General features: G+C 39.5%; 1 protein-coding gene and 1 non-coding gene across 3 annotated transcripts in view; both read right to left on the reverse strand.

Moving 5' to 3' along the window:
• The window catches only part of TMTC2 (transmembrane O-mannosyltransferase targeting cadherins 2), a 415,782-nt gene that overhangs the window by 95,541 nt on the left and 299,181 nt on the right, over nt 1-21,060 (reverse strand). The gene's annotated exons all lie outside the window — the stretch shown is intronic.
• LOC114232350 (U6 spliceosomal RNA) lies at nt 2,652-2,758 on the reverse strand. Its single transcript, XR_003618395.1, has one exon. It is a non-coding gene; the product is annotated as a U6 spliceosomal RNA (small nuclear RNA).

The raw sequence follows: 21,060 nt of genomic DNA on the forward strand, positions 1-21,060 counted from the left end.
CATATGTTCCTTTTTCCCCCCACTGACCCCCTCCAGCCCACCCCCGCCCCTTACCCCAGGCCTTCAACACCCTATTGTCTGTGTCCATGGGTTATGCATATGTGCATACAAGGTCCTTGGTTGATTACTTCCCATCCACCCACCCTCCCCTGCCTTCCCTCTGAGATTCCACACTCTGTTCCATGCCTCCATGTCTCTGGATCCACTCCATTCATCAGTTTATTTTATTACTTAGATTCCACATATGAGTGCGATCATGTAATACGTATTAGTCTTTCTCTAACTGACATTTCACTTAGCATGATACTCTCTGGGTCCCTCCATGTTGTCTCAAAGGGTAAGAGATCCTTCTTTTTTATAGCTGTATAGTATTCCATTGTAAAAGTCTTCCCTCCTCAAAAGAAAAAAAAAAATCTAACAATTCAACTAATTCCTACAAACCAAGATGATCAAATCACTTAATTCTCATGTCCGTTAAAGACACTAACTATACTCTACCAGAGCTAACCTTAATTAGAGGCAAAGGGAAGGGACAGGGCAGGGGTGACTTTCGTGATAAAATATTTTATATCTATACTACCAAAACATTTCCCTCATCAAATTATCACATACCTAAATTTTGACTATGACATTCATATTTTAGGGAGAGAATAATATTTCTTCTGGGATGTATTATAATAGAATAAGGATACTGGACAAAAATGAATGTGGCTGAATAGTTTACTGATAATAGATTGTGTTTTTCTTCCCTGAATTGTCTCTCAAGTCTCATTTTCTATGAATATCAATCCTTCTGGGACCTCTTTTCCTAAACACCCATAGGAGAAGCTTCCTGAAGGATGCCTGGAATATAGTATTGTCTTAAGGCCTAAGTTCATGGAAATGCATCAGATGACACTGAGGGTGGCTAGTGGGGATAGGGAGTTGTTCAGGGGCAGCATCCAGAGGAAGTGTCAAAACCTCAGCGGGGCGGGAGGGCTCTGTGGTATGCCTAGGTCAAGGCTGGGCCCCAGAACCAGGACTCCCAACCTGAGCAAAGCTTCCTTGAAACCCATTCCAAGTGCTACAGTAGAGCCATCAGACTTCCAGGTGAAGGATTCAGCTCAGACCAAGTTGAGGAGGGCGACTTCTCCCCAGCCTTGTGAGCATCATTAAGTCTCCAAGATGTAGTTGAAACTCTGGGAGGAAAGGAAGCCACAAAACAGGCTGAAATTGAATGGCTGACCAGAGCGAGATGGAAGCCTGCAGTACATTGAATTTCATTCAGAGAAGATAAAGTGGATCATTCACATACAGCTGACTTTCTGGCCTGGAAGTCAGACATAGTAAATGAGCAATGGGCACAAAAAAGCAGTGTGCAAATTTCAAAAAATAATGGCCAATATCCCTATAAAAGCATGTTAAACTTACTCAATATTTTATTTACCTAAAATTTAAATAAACACATTGAGATTCTATTATTCCCCTGTTAATAAAGTTCCCCTCAAGATAATAGAACTCAGTATTCTAAGGGTTCATAAAAATAGGTGTTTATATCACACAAAAATAAAATATAATAAACTGATATAGGACCTGCTGGAGAGCTTTTTGCTATATATCAAAAGTCTTTAAATCATTCTATTTCTAGGTATTTATCCAAAGGAAACACCTCTAAATACAAAAGGGTGGCAATTCATCTTCATTGCAGATTGGTTAATATAAACTCAATGTCCACCAGCATAGACTTGGTTAACCAAATGTCATTTCAATGAAACACTATGAATCTATTAAAATGGTTTTGTAGAAAAGTTTTAAACCACAAGAGATCTTCAACACCCACTGCTAAATGAAATACACTGTAGTTTATGTGCTAATTACTTGGATGTTGTTTTTTTAAACTGAAAGAATATTTTTAAGAGGAGATGAAGGATAATTTTACTGCTGGGGTTTCAAAGGTGAATGAAAGTATTGATCCCTCAGTATTTCAAGAATGATGGGGAGAGAAGTACTCATTTGGTGTGGACTGATATAGTGCTGTGTTAGTGTCGACTTGTGTCTTGAGAACACAGTACACTTAGCCTACTGAGAAGGGCAAAAGAAGGCTTCAGAGATGTGACGTTTCATGCCACAGAAATGGAATAAGCTCCTGCTATGTTCTAGGTCTTGGTCATCAAGACAAAGTTCCTGCCCTCCTGCAGTTCACTTCCTAGTGGTGTAATGGATAGTTTGTACAGGAGCAGTTGCTCTTAAGTACTCTGGTAAAATATAACACAGGCCAAGGGAAAAGAGCAATACTCTCCCAGGGGTGGAATTGGGTGATGTTTGATAATGTGGTCAAGAAAGGCATGTAGTGGCATTTGAGAAGCGACCTAAGAAAAGGAAGCAAGTGAGCCATGCAAAGGTTGGGCATGTATGGAGTGTTAGGGCCTCACAAGATCATCAAGATGGCATTGGTGGAGTACACTCCACAAAGAATCATAGGGAATGAGTGTGAGAGATGGGAGGCACCAGATCATGTAGGACCTAGTATGCTCTGTGAGCGGTTTGGAATTAATTTTCTTTTTTGGAAGTGCAAACCACAGTTTCAGTATTGGATGCCACATGTTGCTCTGACTCATATAATTTCCTTGATGTTAACAAGCAAAGGGTCGAACTGTCTCCAGGAACTGCACAAAATTATGGAACACTTCATGAATCTGTGTGTCATCCTTGGGCAGGAGCCATGCTAATCCTCTCTGTATCATTTTAATTTTAGTGTATGTGCTGCTGAAGCAAGCACTAAAATTTCTTTTGATCAGGAAAGAACACAACGAGATTTTAAATAAAGGTACAAAAAAACACTGCAGATTTTGGATGGAAATACTGACTATAGGGGACAAGAGAAAACAGAAAGACCACCTAGGAGGTTATTAATATTCCATGGCTAAGAGTCAAGGGAAGCAGTGGAGGTGGTGAGATGTGGTTAGATTTGGAATCTCCTGAAGATAGGTGGCTGAAGGACGTAGTATGGATGGTTCTAACATAAAAACTAGAGTTAAATACCAAGGTGAATGCAGGTATCACTTCACCACACAGGAAAGACTGGGAAAAAGTGTTGGTAGGAAGGTGCATGTGTAGTGGGGCAATCAAGTTCTGTCTGATGGAGACATTAGGGCAAGAGAAATTGGAGAACTAATTCAGAAAGACTGGCCAGACAGGAGGCCACAGACCAGGCATTGTCAAGGAAAGGAACACCAGCTCTCAGGTACCTTGTATGAAAATAAAATAAAAGAGAAAGACATGTAAGAATGCCAGGGGTCTTGGGGGGTAGGGGAGGGGGAAGAAAAAAAAAAGAAAAAACTAAAAACCCTTGCATTTAAACCATGTTTTGAATAAAAAAGAAAAATATATCTTAAAATCATCATAAAATACAAACATTTAGGACCGTTTAAAATAACTATTTTAAATAAGTATCTTGCTTTTTATAAATATTTAAAATATTTGATAATTTTCAAATATAAATTACATGTTGCTTTCATCAGAGCTTGCATGTTATAGGTTAAGATATAAACACAAAATAGCTAATTCCTAAAATATTATATAACTGAAGGTGTTTAGCTTATTTAGATTTCCTATTATAGTACAAGTTTTCATTTCCTTTCTACATCTGTTCATTTGTGTATTTTCCCTTGAAGCTTAAAAAGGTCATCCACACATACTGTAAGAACATTTCAGCGGGAGATAATTAATTTGACAGGATACAACCACATCGTAAGCTCCATTTGGCCAAATGACTTAGGCTGTTACCTTGCACCGCTATACTGGGCTCAACATCAAGTTAAAACCAATGTCTCCCAATAACTCTTCTCCATGATCTCAGTTATTAAGGACAATTTTCAGATATTTTATTAAAATGTCTGAGTAAGTTGTGGTGAAATAAAATTTATAATTAAATTATAGGCAAAGTATCCTAGAATTTTCATTTAAAGTTATGTAAATCATTATTAAATTTCAAATTTGGCTAATTTTAGACTTTATAATATCTTCAATCACAAACTAAACAGAAACATGCCTATTTCTATTTTACTCTACTTATTTTTTGAAATATATTTTTATTGATTTCAGAGAAGAAGGGAAAGGGAGAGATTGGTAGAAATATCAATGATGAGAGAGAATCATTGATTGGCTGCCTCCTGCATGCCCCCTACTGGGGATTGAGCCTGCAACCTGGGCATGTGCGCTGACCCAGAATTGAACTGTGACCTCCAGGTTCATGGGTCTATGCTCAACCATTGAGGCACAATGGCCAGGCTAAACATGCCTATTTTTAATTAAAATAATGAGATTTCAGGAATCTATTGAATTTATTCATTTTCTTTCTTTATTCAACAAGTATTTATTGGGTACCTACTATGTGCCTAGCACTGTGTTAGCACCAGGATGAACATGGTGAAGAAGAACAGACACAAAGCCAGCCCATGATGCTTCCAAAACTGTAGCTCTTATGAGTCCACACAAACAAGGGTTGTGAATTTCACGGAGAACAGTCGGGTTGACCTAGTTGCAGTACTCGGGGAAGGTTTCCAAAGGGACTGCTGCTTCCTCTAAAAATCTGAAAGATGTGTCTGATTAACTGCCTGAAGGTGAGACACCGTGTTCTAAGGCGAGACCTGCAAAGGTAAAGCCCCAGGGGCAGCAAAACAGAAACACTGTTCGGAGCTCAGGGTGAGACAGGGGAGGGGTGGAGCGGGCCAGGAGAAAATGCAGGGAAGAGTAGAGTACACCTGGCTTACAAGTTACATGAGGGAATTTGTGGTTATTTGTTTTATAAATATCACTCTGAGGGCAGTGTGATTAACATTGGAATGGGAACGGAAGGGATGTAGGCAGATTAGCACAGGCTGTTAAAAAATCACAATGAAGTTGATAATGGAGATGAGGATTAGTGGACTGACATGGGGAATAGTCAAGTAATATAGAAAGGATTGCAACATGGGGCGGGGGTTGGGATGAGGGAGGTGAGGTAACAAGATCTCCTCTATGTTTCTGATTGTGAAACTGAAGAAAAGCTGGTAAATAATAGAAAACAAAACAAAACAAAAATAACAGGTTAAGAAAGTAAATTATGAATCCAGTTTTGAGAATTTTAGAGAATGAGGTACCTATGAGATTCAGTCTGAGATGTCAGGTTGAATCAAGAAGTCAAAGGCAAGATAAAATCATATTTCAAGAAAACAGCGCAGTCAATTATGTCAAATGTTGAAAAATATCCACTAGATTTAGTGACAGAGAGATGACTGGTAACCTCTGTAACGTGTGTTTCTATGGAGCAGGCCTGGAAGCCAAAAGGAATGGAGGATCCTTAGGGAATGGTGGTGGGTGGGGGGGTGGGGGGGAGATGGGAGGGCGGAGGGAGTGATAATGTCAACAGAAGGAGATGAGACATTGAGTGTTTTGAAAAAGAACACAGAAAATCAAAACATAAATCACAACTGGGCTTAAAAGATCATGTCTAGGTTTCTTTTACTTAATTCAATTGAAAATTAGAAAGGAAAATAACTCAAAAAAGGATTTTTTTAAAAAAAGTCTTGGATAACTTTCCAAGTTTTCTCTGGCCAAATTAAACTTGCCCAGAATCCTTTACACTGAGTCTTGGGTTCTCTAAAACACTTGATTCCTACTTTCGTTGTGACACCACATGTACTCCAATTACCATTTGTTCTCTTCTCTTTTATTTGTAAACCCCTTTAGGAGAATTGTTTAACCAACTCTTATTATAAGGGTCAGGTGCATAGTACCTGGTCATAAATGCATGGAAATGGAAATATATTGAAAAAGCAACCACTAAAAACACTTAAATTTTTTTCCCTTTATTGATTTTTAGAGAGGGAGAGGCAGGGAAAAGGATTTATATAAAAGCCCAAGCAACTGTTACAGTGCAACGACCAGAACGACCAGTCGCTATGATGTGCACTGACCACCAGGGGGCAGACGCTCAATGCAGGAGCTGCCCCCTGGTGGTCAGTGTGCTCACACAAGGGGAGCACCGCTTGCTAGAAGCCGGGCTTATGACTGGTGAGCACAGTTACCACGGCAGGAGCCTCTTCCAACTCCACAGCAGTTACTACCAAGCGACAGCAGCTGGCGCAGCGGGCTGGGATGAGCACGAGCAGCATGGCGCCTGGCCTGATTTGGGCTCCTCCCTGGCCACCTGCCGCTTGACACAATGCTATATCCCCCAACGGGTCCTGGACTGCGAGAGGGATGTCCGACTGCTGGCTTAGGCCTGATCCCAGTGCCATTCTCTATAGAAGACGGTCAGTCTGAACAACTCAGTGACTCAGGGAAGCGCAGGGAACTCAGGGTGAGCCTGCCTTTGTGCTTGACTCACCCACTCGATAGTGTTTGCAGGACAAACCGTGGTGGCCCAGCCCATGCATGTGCAGCAGCTGCTGAAGCTCAAGCAGCAGGCTGTGCAGCAGCAGAAGGCCATCCAGCCACAAGCTGGCAGTCGGACATCCCTCAAGGATGTCTGGTGAGAGGGTGCAGGACGGGCTGAGGAACACCTCCCCGCCCCCCCGCTCAAATGCACAAATTTTATGCACCAGGCCTCTAGTAGAGAGATAAAAACATCCATGAGAGTGAAAACATCATCAATTGGCTGCCTCCTGCATGCCCCCTACTGGGGATCAAGCCTACAACCTGGGCATGTGCCTTGGCCATGAATCAAACCAGTGACCTCCTTGGTTCCTGGGTCAATTGATGAGCCACACCGGCTCAACCAAAATACACTTCTTAAATGCATTTCTCATTGGGAAGTATTGTTGCCTCATTGGGAGCGCATAGGTTTCAGTGGTAAATGTGATTAAATATTAAGGCCTACGTGATACCCAGGAGGTAACCCCTATTGTCACGGTCATCAACATCGCTCCTCTACAAAGGTAAAAAAAAAAAGAAACCATATTTTAGTCAGCACTCTGTGGTCCATAGGTGGCACTAAAAGTTCATAGAAAATGGTTTACAATAGGAAACTTTCTTTTCTTAGTAAATTCTTAGCTTTTTTCCCTAATCCTCACCAAAGGACATGCTTTTATTGATTTTTAGAGAGAAAGGAAGGGAGAGAGAAAGAAAAACATTAATCAGTTGCCTCCCATATGCACCCCAACAAGGGATCGGACCTGCAACATGTCCTGACTGACCAGAAATCGAACCCTCAACCTTTCGGTGTCCAGGATGTGGCTCCAACCAACCAAGCCACCCAGCCAGCACAGGAAACTTTCTTTTAGATGGATAAAAAGGTCACGTGATTCTGGTTTAAGGAATTAGCTCAGTTAGAAAGCCATGAATCTTAGGTATTAGCAAGCATATCAACCATTCAGCCAGTCTGTGCAATGGTTGCTTCTTGTTTGTCAAGGCCAGCATCATGAATATTCGCTGGACTGCTCCATCCCCAACTGTTTCATAGCACGGGAAGTGGCTCTGCGGATTGGCGCCCACAGAGATGGCCTTGGCTCACAGAGCTCAGCGTTGACACTCGTGCTGCAGAGGTTAAATCCCGTGGGGATGGTTAGAAAGCTGCCTTGTGAGAGTGGAAAAGCAGGAGCCTCTCAACAACAGCTGCTTTGCAGCTGGGTCACAAAGGAGAGCAAGAAATCCCTAGACACCATAAAAGGTAGCGGATGATGGGAAGGCAAGCTCAGTGCCTCCATTTGTCACTGGCAGGGTGCCACTCGCTCTCAAATCCAAATGCTCTCGCAAGAGGATAAAGCCAGATGTAAATGATTCCCTAATTTTATACTATTTTTGTAGACAGCTTCAGCAGTAAAAGATATGGAGGGTTCTTTAATTTATTTAGACATGACATTCTTTGATGATTTAACCATGGTACTGAACGCTGGATTCAAAACAGAAACCTGAGTTCTACTCTGGTCTTGACACCTAAGGTGAACCACCAAGGAAAGCCACTCATTTGAATAGGTTTCATTTGCAGCTGTCAGTCAAGGGCCCTGGGTTAACTGAACTCTACTGGTTATGATTCTCTGTTAAAGAAACAGAATTAATTCAGGGGAAGTAATCATTGGATTAAAATTCAGATTAAGGAAAAGTCGCATTCTTAATTCATGTCATCCTTTTTTGTCACCACTGTTCTGCAATACATAATAGAGTAGAGGGATTGGCCCCTTCCCCTAACCTAGTGAGCTGACACTGGCACTGGGGACAATAGCTGAGGCCTAAAGTCAACTGTGGTTTATTTTATGTACTAATGAGTGAAAAATGAAGTTGGATAAACGAGCCATGTATCTTCTTCTGAAAGTATTTTAAAGGTAAAGGTGCACATCAAAGACAGAAAGGGTCTTAAACCAACCAGGCCACATATATGCTGAAAGTGTATACTGTGCTTCAAAGTTATTCTGCTTTGCCTGAAACTGCTCTATCTATGCCTGCTGTTCCAGTGTACATACAACAGCAACCCGTCCTGATTGTGACAAATATTCTGTAGTTGCTCTAATTCTTGTTTACCTCTCACAAGTGTTCGCCTCAATTAGATGAGTGAAACAATGGCTTTTATGATACTGCAATGTCCCACCAGAAGAAACAACTAGGCTCCATTAGCAGCATCAGTGAGGTCTCCCCATGACCTCAGCTTTCATTCCCCAACACACTCCCAACAAAGAGCATTAACAAAGACATCCTTTCACAGCACAAGACCATGGGATCTCTGTGGAGCATAATTAAGTTTCCATTCATCTTCTCTGTTTCCCAAAAACGCATTGCTCAAGTAGCCTGTGGTCCTACACTGCAATTCTACTTTCTCTTTATAGGTTATATAATAGGAACAGAGACATTATGGAGCAGATTACTATGTGCCAGGCACCACTCAAGCACTTTATGTGGATTGCCACATTAAGTCCTCATAACACAGCTGAGATGCTATTATTATCCATTTCACAAAATTTAAAAACAAAAAATGGAGGCACCGTGAAGTTAAGCGCCTTGCCGTTGGTACAAAAGCTTGATTTGGCAGAGCTGGGTTTAAAACAAAAATAATCTGGCTTCACGGCTTTTGCTATTTATTACATTACTAGAGGCCCAGTGCATGAAATTCGTGCATGGGGGTGTGTGTCCCTCAGCCCAGCATGCAACCTTTCCAATCTGGGACACCTCGAGGGATGTCTGGCTCCCCCTAAACAGGCAGTGAGACATCCCTCTATCAATCCAGGACTGCTGGCTCCCAACTGCTCGCCTGCCTGCCTTCCTGATTGCTCCTAACTGCTTCTGCCTGCCAGCCTGATCACCCCCTAACCACTCCCCTGCCAGCCTGTTTGCCACTAACTGCCCTCCCCTGCAGGCCTGGTCACCCCTAACTGCCCTCCCTTGCAGGCCTGGGTCCCCCCCAATTGGCCTTGCCTGCAGGCCTGGTTGCCCCAACTCCCTCCTCTGCCACCCCTAACTTCCCTCCCCTGCAGGCTTGATTGCCCCCAACTGCCCTCCCTTGCAGGCCTGGTCCCCTCACAACTGCCCTCCCCTGCTGTCTTGATCATCCACAACTGCACTCCCTTGCAGGCCTGGTCCCTCCCAACTGCCCTCCCCTGCTGGCCATCTTGTGGTGGCCATCTTATGTCCACATGGGGGCAGCCATCTTTGACCACATGGGACCAGCCATCTTGTGTGTTGGAGTGACGGTCAATTTGCATATTACTCCTTTATTAGATAGGATAGTCTTGGTCCAGAAGGTTATTTCCAGGAATCAATCCATTACTTAAAGATAAGCTTTATACAGCAGAGGTCCACACATACATTCATGCATCGACCCATCCATCCATTCTTCATCACGTGTTTAGAGAGTACCTAGCATATGCCTAGTATTGTGCCAGATTGAAGACAAAATGACTCCTGCTCTTAGAGATTGAGTAATATTGTGGCAATTCTGTAGGTAGGCCCTTTTCAATTGCTAGATGATATTTAAAAGGGCTCTTGTTAAACATATGTATGACAAAAAAGGAGAAAACAGAGACCAAATATATTCAGCCAGAATGAGTCAGGGGAGGTCTCAAAAAAAGGAAGTGGCTGGCATACTTCAGCTGGCTCATACACTGAAGACAAGGTGGCCAGGCATCAAGGCAAATATCTAGTCAGTCCAAGGGCTGGTGGCTCAAAAGTTCTCTTTACATGATCTAACTTAATAACATTGAGAAAGCTACTCTAATAAAGAAATTTATTTCTTGTTTTAACACCATTAAAGAGAGCTGTAGCTTACAAAAGTTAATTTGAAATGGACCTGGCCAGTGTTTCTCAGTGGTTAGAGTGTCAGCCTGCATACCAAAGGGTCGTGGTTCTGATTCTCGGTCAAGGCCATAAGGCCATGAACCTGGGTTGCAGGTTTGATTCCTGGCCCTGTCATGGTGCCTGCAGGTGGCAACCAATTGATGTGTCTCTCTCACATTATTTCTCTCTCTCTCTCTCTCTCTCTCTCTCTCTCTCTCTCTCTCCCACTTTCCTGACCCTCCTTCCTTCCCACTCTCTCTAAAAATCAAATTCTATGGCTTTCTTATACATCAATAATAAACTCATAAAAAGAGAAATTAAAAAAACAATACCATTGCAACCAAAAAAATTAAGATACCTAGTAATAAACTTAACCAAGGAGGTAAAGGACCTGTACTCAGAAAATTACAGGACGCTGAAAAAAGAGAAACAGGAAGACATAAACAAATGGAAAAATATACCGTGTTCATGGATTGGTAGAATCAACATCATTAAAATGTCCATACTACCCAAAGCAATTTATAGATTCCATGCAATCCCCATTAAAATACCAATGGCATATTTCAAAGACCTAGAACAAACTCTCCAAAAATTCATCTGGAATAAAAAAGACCCTGAATAGCCAAAGCAATCTTGAGAAAGAAGAACAAAGTTATCAAGCTATATTACAAAGTCACTGTTCTCAAAACTGCCTGGTACTGGCACAAGAACAGACATGTAGACCAATGGAACCAAAGGAGAACCCAGAAATCGACCCAAGCCATTATGCTCAACTAATACTTGACAAAGGATGCAAGAGCATACAATGAAGTTAAGACAGTCTCTTCAATAGATGGTATTGGGAAAATTGGACAGATATATGCAAAAATATGAAACTAGATCACCAACTTACACCATATACAAAAATAAACTCAAAATGGATGTAGGACTTAAACCATAAGATGGGAAAACATAAAAATCTTAGAAGAATCCATAGGCAGCAAAATAGCAGACATATGTTGTAGCAATAGCTTTACCAATACAGCTCCTAGGACAATGGAAACTAACAAGAAAATAAACAAATGGCACTACATCAAAATGAAAAGCTTCTGCATAGCAAAAGAAGCTATCAACAAAACAACAAGAAAGCCCACTGCATGGGAGAACATATTTGCCAATGTTATCTCCCATAAGGGTTTAATCTCCAAAATTTATAGGGAACTCATACAACTTAACAAAAGGAAGATAAACAATCTAGTTTTTTTAAAAAAATGAGTAAAGACCTAAATTGATACTTTTTGAAAGAGGACATATAGAAGGCCAAGAGACATATTAAAACATGCTCAAAATCACTAATTATTGGAGAGATGCAAATTAAAACGACAATGAGATACCATCTCACACCTGTCAGAATGGCTATCATGAACAAATCAACAAATTCAAGTGCTGGAGAGGATGCAGAGAAAAAGGAACCCTCTTCAATTCTGGTGGGAATGCAGACTGGTGCAGTCACTGTGGAGAACAGTATGGAGTTTCCTCAAAAAGTTAAAAATGGAACTCCCATTTGACCCAGTAATCCCACTTCTAGGGATGTATCCCAAGAAAACAGAAACAACAATCAGAAAGGACATATGCACCCCTATGTTCATAGCAGCACAATTTACAAAAGCTCAGATTTGGAAACAGTCTAAGTGCCCATCAGCAGATGAGTGGATAAGAAAACTGTGGTGCATCTACACAACGGAATACTACACTGCGGTAATAAAGAAGGAATTCTTACCATTTGCAACATCATGTATGGACTGGAGAGCATTATGCTAAGCAAAATAAGCCAGTCAGAGAAAGATAAATACCACATGATCTCACTTATTTGTGGAATATAATGAACAACATAAACTGATGAACAAAAATAGAACCAGAGACATAGAAGCATCAAACAGACTCTCCAACCTATGAGGGAAGGTTGGGGGTAAGGGGGTAAGAGATCAACCAAAGGACTTGTATGCAGCACAGGAGCATAACAATGGACACAGACAGTAGGGGGGTGAGGGCATGTGCTGGTGGTGGGGGCGGCCGGGGAGAGGTCAATGGGGGAAAAGGGAGACTCATGTAATACTTTAAACAATAAAGAATTTTAATTTGAAAAAAAATAAAAAATCAATGGAAAAAATATCCTTGGATGAGGATTAATAACAACAACAAAAAACCTTAATTTGATACCAACCAACTCAAAATACATCTACTTAATAAAATATAGCTATTGAGAAACTAAAGTTACCAAGTTTGTACTTTCTATCAGGCCACATAACTCTTGAGTCACCTTCTGTGAATAATAATGTATGTGACTTACAGAGAAAGAAAAACTTACTGAAAACAGCATTGTTTAGTAAGCAACACTCATTTACTTTCATGTCTAGAGTGTGAAGTGACCAGAGATAGTACATATAAGATCACAGGAACTTTTACAGTAGGTAGAAAAAAGAAACACACACACGTGCACGCACGCACACAGAGAAAATGGTCAGAGGCTGGCACATTACCAGCAGAACGCGTTGGTATGTATAAATGCATATGACAAGCATAGCGCCAAACTGGATCATTCCCAAGTCCTAGCAGTACAGTGTGCTAGCTGAAGCTTGCACGCAGGAGTCTTGGCATTATTACAAAACAAAATTCTCTTTCTCTCTTTCCTGCAGTAAGAGAAAATGTGTAATATCACAAGAAATTGTGGGCCACTAATAGGAAAAATGTGAGTAGAGAGGTGACATGGAGACGGAGAATAGAAAGTCTGACCTTGTTTGCCTTTAGATAGACTATTTAATAGTAGTTCGACTCGGCAAAATTATCACTGTCAACATCTCACGCCCTGTTGACCTTGGCAGAAAATATGGGCTGTAAAGGCTGCAGAAAACTCACTAAACATCAACCTTCTGAATTGTCTTTGTCACAGTCTGAAGTTGAATTGGCCACTGAGTTGGCAGGTTTATCTGTGGATCCCAAGAGGGACTGAATTGACACCCCCAATCATATGCACAATGTATTTTTGAGCATAGTAATATGAAGGTACATAAGAGGGCAGTGCAGTCAGCTTGAAACCATTCCTTGTGCAACTGATACAAATACACACAGAGCTGTCTTTGAAAGAAACATCGTGACTTATTCAACTTCTCAAAATGCAATCCATGTGCATTTTTGGATCCAGGGTATCATGCCATGAAAAACACAAGTCATTCTGAAGACCTGGGAGGTAGGGGTGGGGGTGGGGGGGTACATAAATGATTAAATTTAGAAATCACTTAAAGCAATTTTTATTTTAAAACTAGAGGCCCGGTGCATGAAATCTGGGGGGTGGGGGTGGGGGGAGAGGTCTATGAGAGGGCGCAGGCTAAGGGATGCCACGAGTGCACAATCGGGGCCGGACAGGGACGCAAGAGGCTGGCCAGCCAGGGAGGGACTGCAGGAGGGCTCCAGGGTATGTCCGGTCTGTCGTGCTCAAACCCCAGCAGCAAGCTAACCTACCAGTTGGAGCGTCTGCCCCCTGGTGGTCAGTGCACATCATAGCAAGCGGTTGAGTTGCCTTAGTATATCATTAGTATATTACACTTTGATTGGTTGAACGGATGACTAGACGACTGGACACTTAGCATATTAGGTTTTTATTATATAGGATAAGCATAGATAGGTTATAAAAAGGGAAGCACTGGCATAGAGGAAAGAATATAGACTCGGGAATCACATAGATCTGAGTTTCACCATCTCCTAAGGAACAATCCCTAAATACTAGTAACTGGGCTACTTAGGCAAGTTTTTTCTTCTGTCCAGATTACATTACAGGGGCAAGAATGGTATGTCCTGATGAGGTTTATAACTGAACATTGCATGTAAAACTCTTACAACAGTCAATAGGACATGGGAAGTACTCAACAAATGTTAGCTATTCTGAAGTTTATGTAAGGACAGCGGTAACTACTATGCAATATCTTAAAAGAATTAAATGATGTAAAATTTATTTAAAAAGCATGACACAGCAACACATTGTGAGCACTCATAAAAAAGTTAGTTCTCTTCTTAACTAGTCCTCTTATACTTAAATCCATTTACCCAAAAGTAAGTCATAGAAGTAGCTGATTATTTTTCATTTGTTTAAAACAGCATTCTTGTAACACAGTCACATGAAGAACTTCAAGATCCAAAACAGTTATCAACCACACTGTCTCTTGTTCTGGAATGTCTTAGATTACTGTGGGTAAAATTTTCCTTTGAGATCAGAGAATTTGAAGAAAAAAGAAATCAGTGAGAATACCAAAGTTCGAAACTGAAGTTTCAGTAAAAAAACAACAAAAAATGTTAGGACCACGTTTGATCAAACTGGAAAAGCCACATAAATACTGGTGACAGTTTCAGAATACATTTTCCCCCATCCAGAAATATGTATTTTCCAAAAGGTCCATCCCTTTTGAAATGCTGACCTAATTTGGCAAGTTCAGGTTGAAGTAGTTAGCGTGGTTCAAGCTGCTACCAATCTTAGAATAATAAGAAAGTAGAAAATGACAGTTGACACTCAATATTGCAATATTCAGATGCCGGGTATTTCACAGAAGCAAAAGTTTAGTTAATCAAAACATATTTTATTCAACTCTGTCCTATATCACACTTCCCATTCAAAGTAAATGGTTATAGATGACCATATTATATCATTGTTTTAAAAAACATATAATGAAATAAGAAATACTGGATAGGCAATGGAGGACAAAACAAAAGTACAGAAAACACCCAGAGAAGATGTTATTTCTAGCAGGTAGCTTCTGTATTGAAGAATAAGCAAGAAATAGTACAAAAGGCAGTTTCTGGAGCTGCCAGACTAAGTAGATTAATTAATGAAGTTAGAAAAGAATGAGACTAAGCTATGTGCCTAAACAAATCACTTAAAATAAATCATATTATTTTAAGAAAGATTTTATATAACAGTAATATTCATTCTTTCAGGGATAGTGATAGTTTTATATTTGGTTGGCTTACAATAACAAGACTAATCCATTCATTTCATAAATATTTGGATCTCTACAATGTTATTCTAAAAAATATATATATTCCTCACAATTCCAAATAAAGGTTTGTTAAATGTTACTTAATACAAGTTATTTTAATATTTGTTTAAAATAGAGTGAGCAATATTGTGTTAATTAAAAGTTAATGCTTTCTAAGATCACAAATGAACTCCAGCAAAACTATAGCAAAACCAAAAAAAGGCATACTTCTTCTCTAATCATCATGTGTAAATTCAACCTAATCATCTCCTGTAGAAAATATTTCATATTGCTCTACATCCCAGAAAATTTATATATCAAGCTGATTCTTCAAGTAAATCATATAATGATTATGATAATTTCTTGAAAAGATTGTATTATTCCTGGCTGCCATACATCATACTTAATAAAATAAAAGAATAGAGGATTATCTGTATTATATTATACCTGTCAGAAGAATACATATTCATTATCATCACTACCACTGTTCATAAAATTCTACAAACTCCCTCTGAAATGAATGATTTATAGGATGTACTCTGCTGAGAGTACCTTCCCAGGCTATCAGAACAAAACAGCCAGAAGATGCTGCTCCACTGTGTTATCAAATGGAAAAACAATAAAGGAATATATTCAATTTTACATTTTTTATTCCTATCTTTCAATAATGTGCAGTTCTATAGTTATCATTTTTACTGAGACAAAAAGAAATTATTTTACAGCCAAAATGCTGTTATCCAACTTTTATCCAATTCTTTAAATTAATTCTTAAATCATTTTTTTTTAATGCTGAGAAGCTGACATTTTAAGCCAGAATGAAACAAAAAATTTAAGTTCTCATATTTTTTACTTAACTTTTAGTTACTCAAAACATCACTTTTTCCCCCTTTCTGCCTAGGTACTTGTATAAACCTTCACCTGTGTCATTTATCCTTTCAATTTTCTATTTTTATTTTTCTCACTCTTTCCTTCCACCATACAACATTAAAATAATTTATTGGCTCAACAAATAGTTACTGCTTTACAAGGTCTTCCCTTGGCATCTAAAGTAATGAATGGGACCCACGGGGGCAGACAGCCATAAACATAGCTAACAATAATAGGAGGTGATGGACCTATTTTCATGCGAGCACAGAGAACAGAAGAATTAAGTCCGTGGGGAAGGGCAGTGATGGTCAGCGCTCTACCCTGACAGAGTACTTTATGTGAAATGAGCCAATCTCTGCCTCAAGTCATTTCACTCATAATGAGTCAACACACATTCATGAAGAGACAGGGTCCCTCCTCTCACTGTCTAAAAAACAACAACAAATAATAGTAATACACAAGTATTCAGCTATCATGGGGATATTCATATGCCATAACAATCCTGGAAGAGAAGCCCTAAGGCTGCCTGGAAGGAATCAGTAACTATTTTAAGAAAGGGCGGGTTAGAGATGACACTAAGGGGATGGGTCAGATGTTTCGAGGTGGAGAGACCGGAAAAAGGCAGCAGTCTGTTTGGAAACATGGGGAACACGGTACTGGTCTGTTTGGAAATGAGGCAGTATCTAAAACAAGGAGGAAGACACTGACAATATGAACAGACCTTTAGTTGACAAGGATTTTGTTCCCCCCAGGGGGGGTACAAGGTAACAGTTCTAAAACAACTACATGTGAATACTGGAACATGAACTGTTAAGAAAAATGTATGGGGGATGGTGAAGGCAGGCTTCTCACTGAATGGGAAGTGTAGATAAACAAGGGGAGGAGGCTAGAAAGATCCCGGCGGTAATGGATTAGGATGAAGACATCAGTATAAACGTATGTTTAGTTTAATATAAAATATAGTTACACATAGGATATTTATATAATATACATATATATTTACATATATACTGGCTAATATAGACACCTATCTGATTGCTCTGTCATCTGAGGGAGCCTCTGAACAAGGACCCCCAGTAGCACTAAGTACCTAGAACCCAGATCTTAGGTTCTAAACCACTTGCCAACAAAAGGATCCAGGGCTCCTTGGAAAATGTCAGATTCTAGGACTTGGGCAGAAAACATATAAGACCAGTCAGGAGCATGTTATAGTGACAGAAAGTGAGAATGCACCCAAAGGAAAACACACACACACACACACACACACACACACACACACACACACACACACACAATGGAGGTAAGTCGAAGGGACATAGAAGCCTATGAAAGAACTCCCACTGATCAAAACTATGCAACAAAATAAACAGAAGAAACACATTTTAACCCCAGGTATAAAATAAATATCCCTGAATCCACCCTAATCTACATAAAAATATCAATAATAATTAAGGAGAAGAGAAGAGACCAATCGCCATGCAGAAGAATACCAAATAATCTATATAGGAACTCTGTCCCCAGAGAGCAAGCATAACTCCCACTCCTTAAGTGTGGATTACATGTGAGTACAGTATGGAAAAGGGAGGGGGGAAAGAGTGTCTTTACACTGGAGAAATGCAACAAAAACCCACCTTCAAGCCAGGTTATCCAAGGTCACAAAAACAGTGAATGACAAGTCACGTTAGTAGTAAATAACATGGATATGATGTGAGATAATGACACTTTATCTCTGTGGTCTTCCTCCAAAACCTCACTCCGTCTAATCGGACAAAACTCCAGCCAAATACCAATGGCTTCTACAAAATAATGACCAGTACACCCCAAAACTATTCAGATCAGCAAAAACAAGTGAAACTCGAGAAACTGTCATAGCCAGGAGGAGCCTAACGTGACAAGACAACTAAGTAAAATAGGTGGGATCCTGGGACACTGAGAACAGAACACTGTTGAAGATACTGGAATAAAATATGTGCTTTATTTAATAATAATATATCAATATTGGCTCATTAGTCATTACAAATGTGCTGCACTAATACATGATGTTAATAATGGAAGATACTGGAACTTTCTGTACTAACTTCTCAATAATTCTGGAATCTAAAACTATTCTAAACTAAAACGTTCATTAAAAATTTAATTTCTTAAAAATATAATGTAAATGCCAACAAAATTTTAGCCGCTGTTCTATTTGAATTAAAAATGCATAAGTATCTGTTGCAACATTCTCTCTTTTTCCAGATGTTTAAAACAGTTTGTAACAATAGCAAAGTCCTAAGATAATTTTTTTTTTTAAATACCTAAATGGGAGGGTGAGAGTATGGCAGCCAAGGAAAGAACTCAACCAAATGTTAAGTGCTTCCTCTGACATACTGCAGGGTGAGGCAAAAGTAGGTTTGTAGTTGTGATTACAAGAAACACAGTTTATTCTTGTACTATTATTTATTAACTAGAGGCCCGATGCATGAAAATTCGTTTAAGAATAGGCCTTCCTTCCCCTGGCTGCTGGCACGGGCCTCCCTCCAGCACCCGGGACCCGAGCTGCCGGCACCAGCTTCCCTCTGGCACCCAGGATCCAGGCTGGCTTCCTTCCGGCCCTGGCTGCATCAGGAAGGACACCCAGAAGACGTCCAGTCTAATTAGCATATTACCCTTTTATTATTATAGATTATTGTATTATTTTCCATATGAAAAAACTGTAAACCTACTTTTGCCCCACCCTGTATTCTTTGAAGGATATAAGTATTAACATTTAGTACAGAAAAAGATTTTAAATATTGACATGATCAAATGCTATTTCTATATCAGGAATTAAAAAACAATGAAAAGATAATTTGCAGCTGGTCACAAATTAATAAAGTGAATTTCCTTTTCAAAATTATGGCTTAACTTCAATGAGTCTAAAAACAAAGTTGTTTTAATGGAACTCCCATTTGACCCAGTGATCTCACTTCTAGGAATATATCCCAAGAAACCAGAAACACCAATCAGAAAGGACATATGCATCCCTATGGTCATAGCAGCACAATTTAAAAAAGCTCAGATTTGGAAACAGCCTAAGTGCCCATCAGCAGATGAGTGGATTAAAAAACTGTGGTGCATCTACACAATGGAATACTATGCTGCTATAAAAAAGAAGAAACTCTTACCATTTGCAACAGCATGGATGGACCTGGAGAGCATTATGCTAAGCAAAATAAGCCAGAGAAAGATAAATATCACATGATCTCACTCATTTGTGGAATATAATGAGCAACATAAACTGATGAACAAAAATAGATTCAGTGACATAAAAGCATTGAACAGATCGTCCAACCTCAGAGGGAAAGCAGAGGAGGGGGGAGTTAAGAGATCAACCAAAGGACTTGTATGCATGCATATAAGCATAACCCATGGACATCAGCAGTAGGGGGTCAGGGCATGTGCTGGGAGGTGGAGATGGCCAGTGAGAGGTCAATGGGAGAAAAAGGAGACATATGTAACAATAAAGAATTTTAAAAATACAATATTTCAAAAATAAAGTAGAATACATGAAATATATAACTAATAAAAAAGGAATAGGAAAAAAATAAAACGAAGTTGTTTTATTTTACCTATATCCTGGAGATTGCAAACAGAGCCTAAGCACATTATAACATTTCAACTGTAGTTCAACTCGATTGGGTTTTAGACAGGTTTAAACAAATGGCTATTTTTAAAGTAGCTCTACCCCTAATGATTTTTTTTTCTTCCAAAATCTTGAACTTGGTGATACCTGCATCCTAATTTCCTGGAACTTCCTTAGTATCTCTGTCCACCCATCATGGAGGAAAGCAAAGAATTACACTCAATTTTTACTAAATTCTTAGATGTGTCAAACTAAATGACTACTTTAAGAATGAACTAAATTATAAATTACTAGGTTAGCAACACTCAAGTGTTCTTGCTCCAATGTACTGGTCTATCAGGTAAAACTCACTGTCTTTTTCACTTTTTGTCTATTTCCGGAGTTTCTGTACTCTGTCCCATCCCTTGCAGTTTGGGTTTTATAAAGTTCCCCCGAGTTTTATAAAACTCATGAGGTCAACTTTAAAAAAGGGCGCCATAGTAAGTATTTCAATAAAGGCTTTACTAGTAAATACGAAACAACTTTCAGGTCCTCTAATAGGTTGTATGCATATTCACATATTTTAAGAAAGAAAGATAGTATTCAGCTTTGCCACACTAATTTAACTTTTTTTTTTAAAGAAACATCTAGAATTACTAATGTCAATGTAATACATTTGGAGAATGTCTTCTGGATCTCTTGGGAACTGCGTTTTAATAGAAACTATCAGAGCAATAATGGCAGTGGTAAAATCTTGTTGGCACCCCCAAATTTCATCACATTTTAAACCTCCTCTTTCATTATCAAGTAAAAGCAATTCTTGCCATGTAACATTATTTAGTGAGTCAGCTTTAATATTTATAGTCAAAGCAAGGGTATCAAATCCAATAAGTGCCTAATATAAATAAGCAGTTATTTATATTTCTATGTTGAGCACTGCTGAAGTGGTGAGGAGAAGATGAGTGAAGATAATTACCACTTGTGGGGAATGTACACTCTAGGGGAGAAGATGAAAGCAGACCTCAGGAAACTATCTAAGCCAAAGCAATAGATTTCAACTTAATCCGATACTGCTGCTGAGGCAATAATCTTTTTAGATATGCAAAGACATCTTAAAACATAGGACCATAGGCTCCTGATCAGTCATTTTCTGCTTAAAGTGCATAAATTTCTGATTCAAGCAGACAGAAATCCTGTTCTTCTAGCTACTGCTGTTTCATTTCAAGAAATAAGAAATAGTGCACACAATATAGGAGATAATGTCTTCAAGCTCCATTTCTCAGAGACAAAATTTCCCAAAGCGACCATTACATCCAAAAACCACACTACTTATTTCTCCATCACATGACATCATAACGCAGGGCTTTATACAACGGCCAG

Source organism: Eptesicus fuscus, chromosome 7 (assembly GCF_027574615.1).
Source record: "Eptesicus fuscus isolate TK198812 chromosome 7, DD_ASM_mEF_20220401, whole genome shotgun sequence".
NCBI lineage: Eukaryota > Metazoa > Chordata > Mammalia > Chiroptera > Vespertilionidae > Eptesicus > Eptesicus fuscus.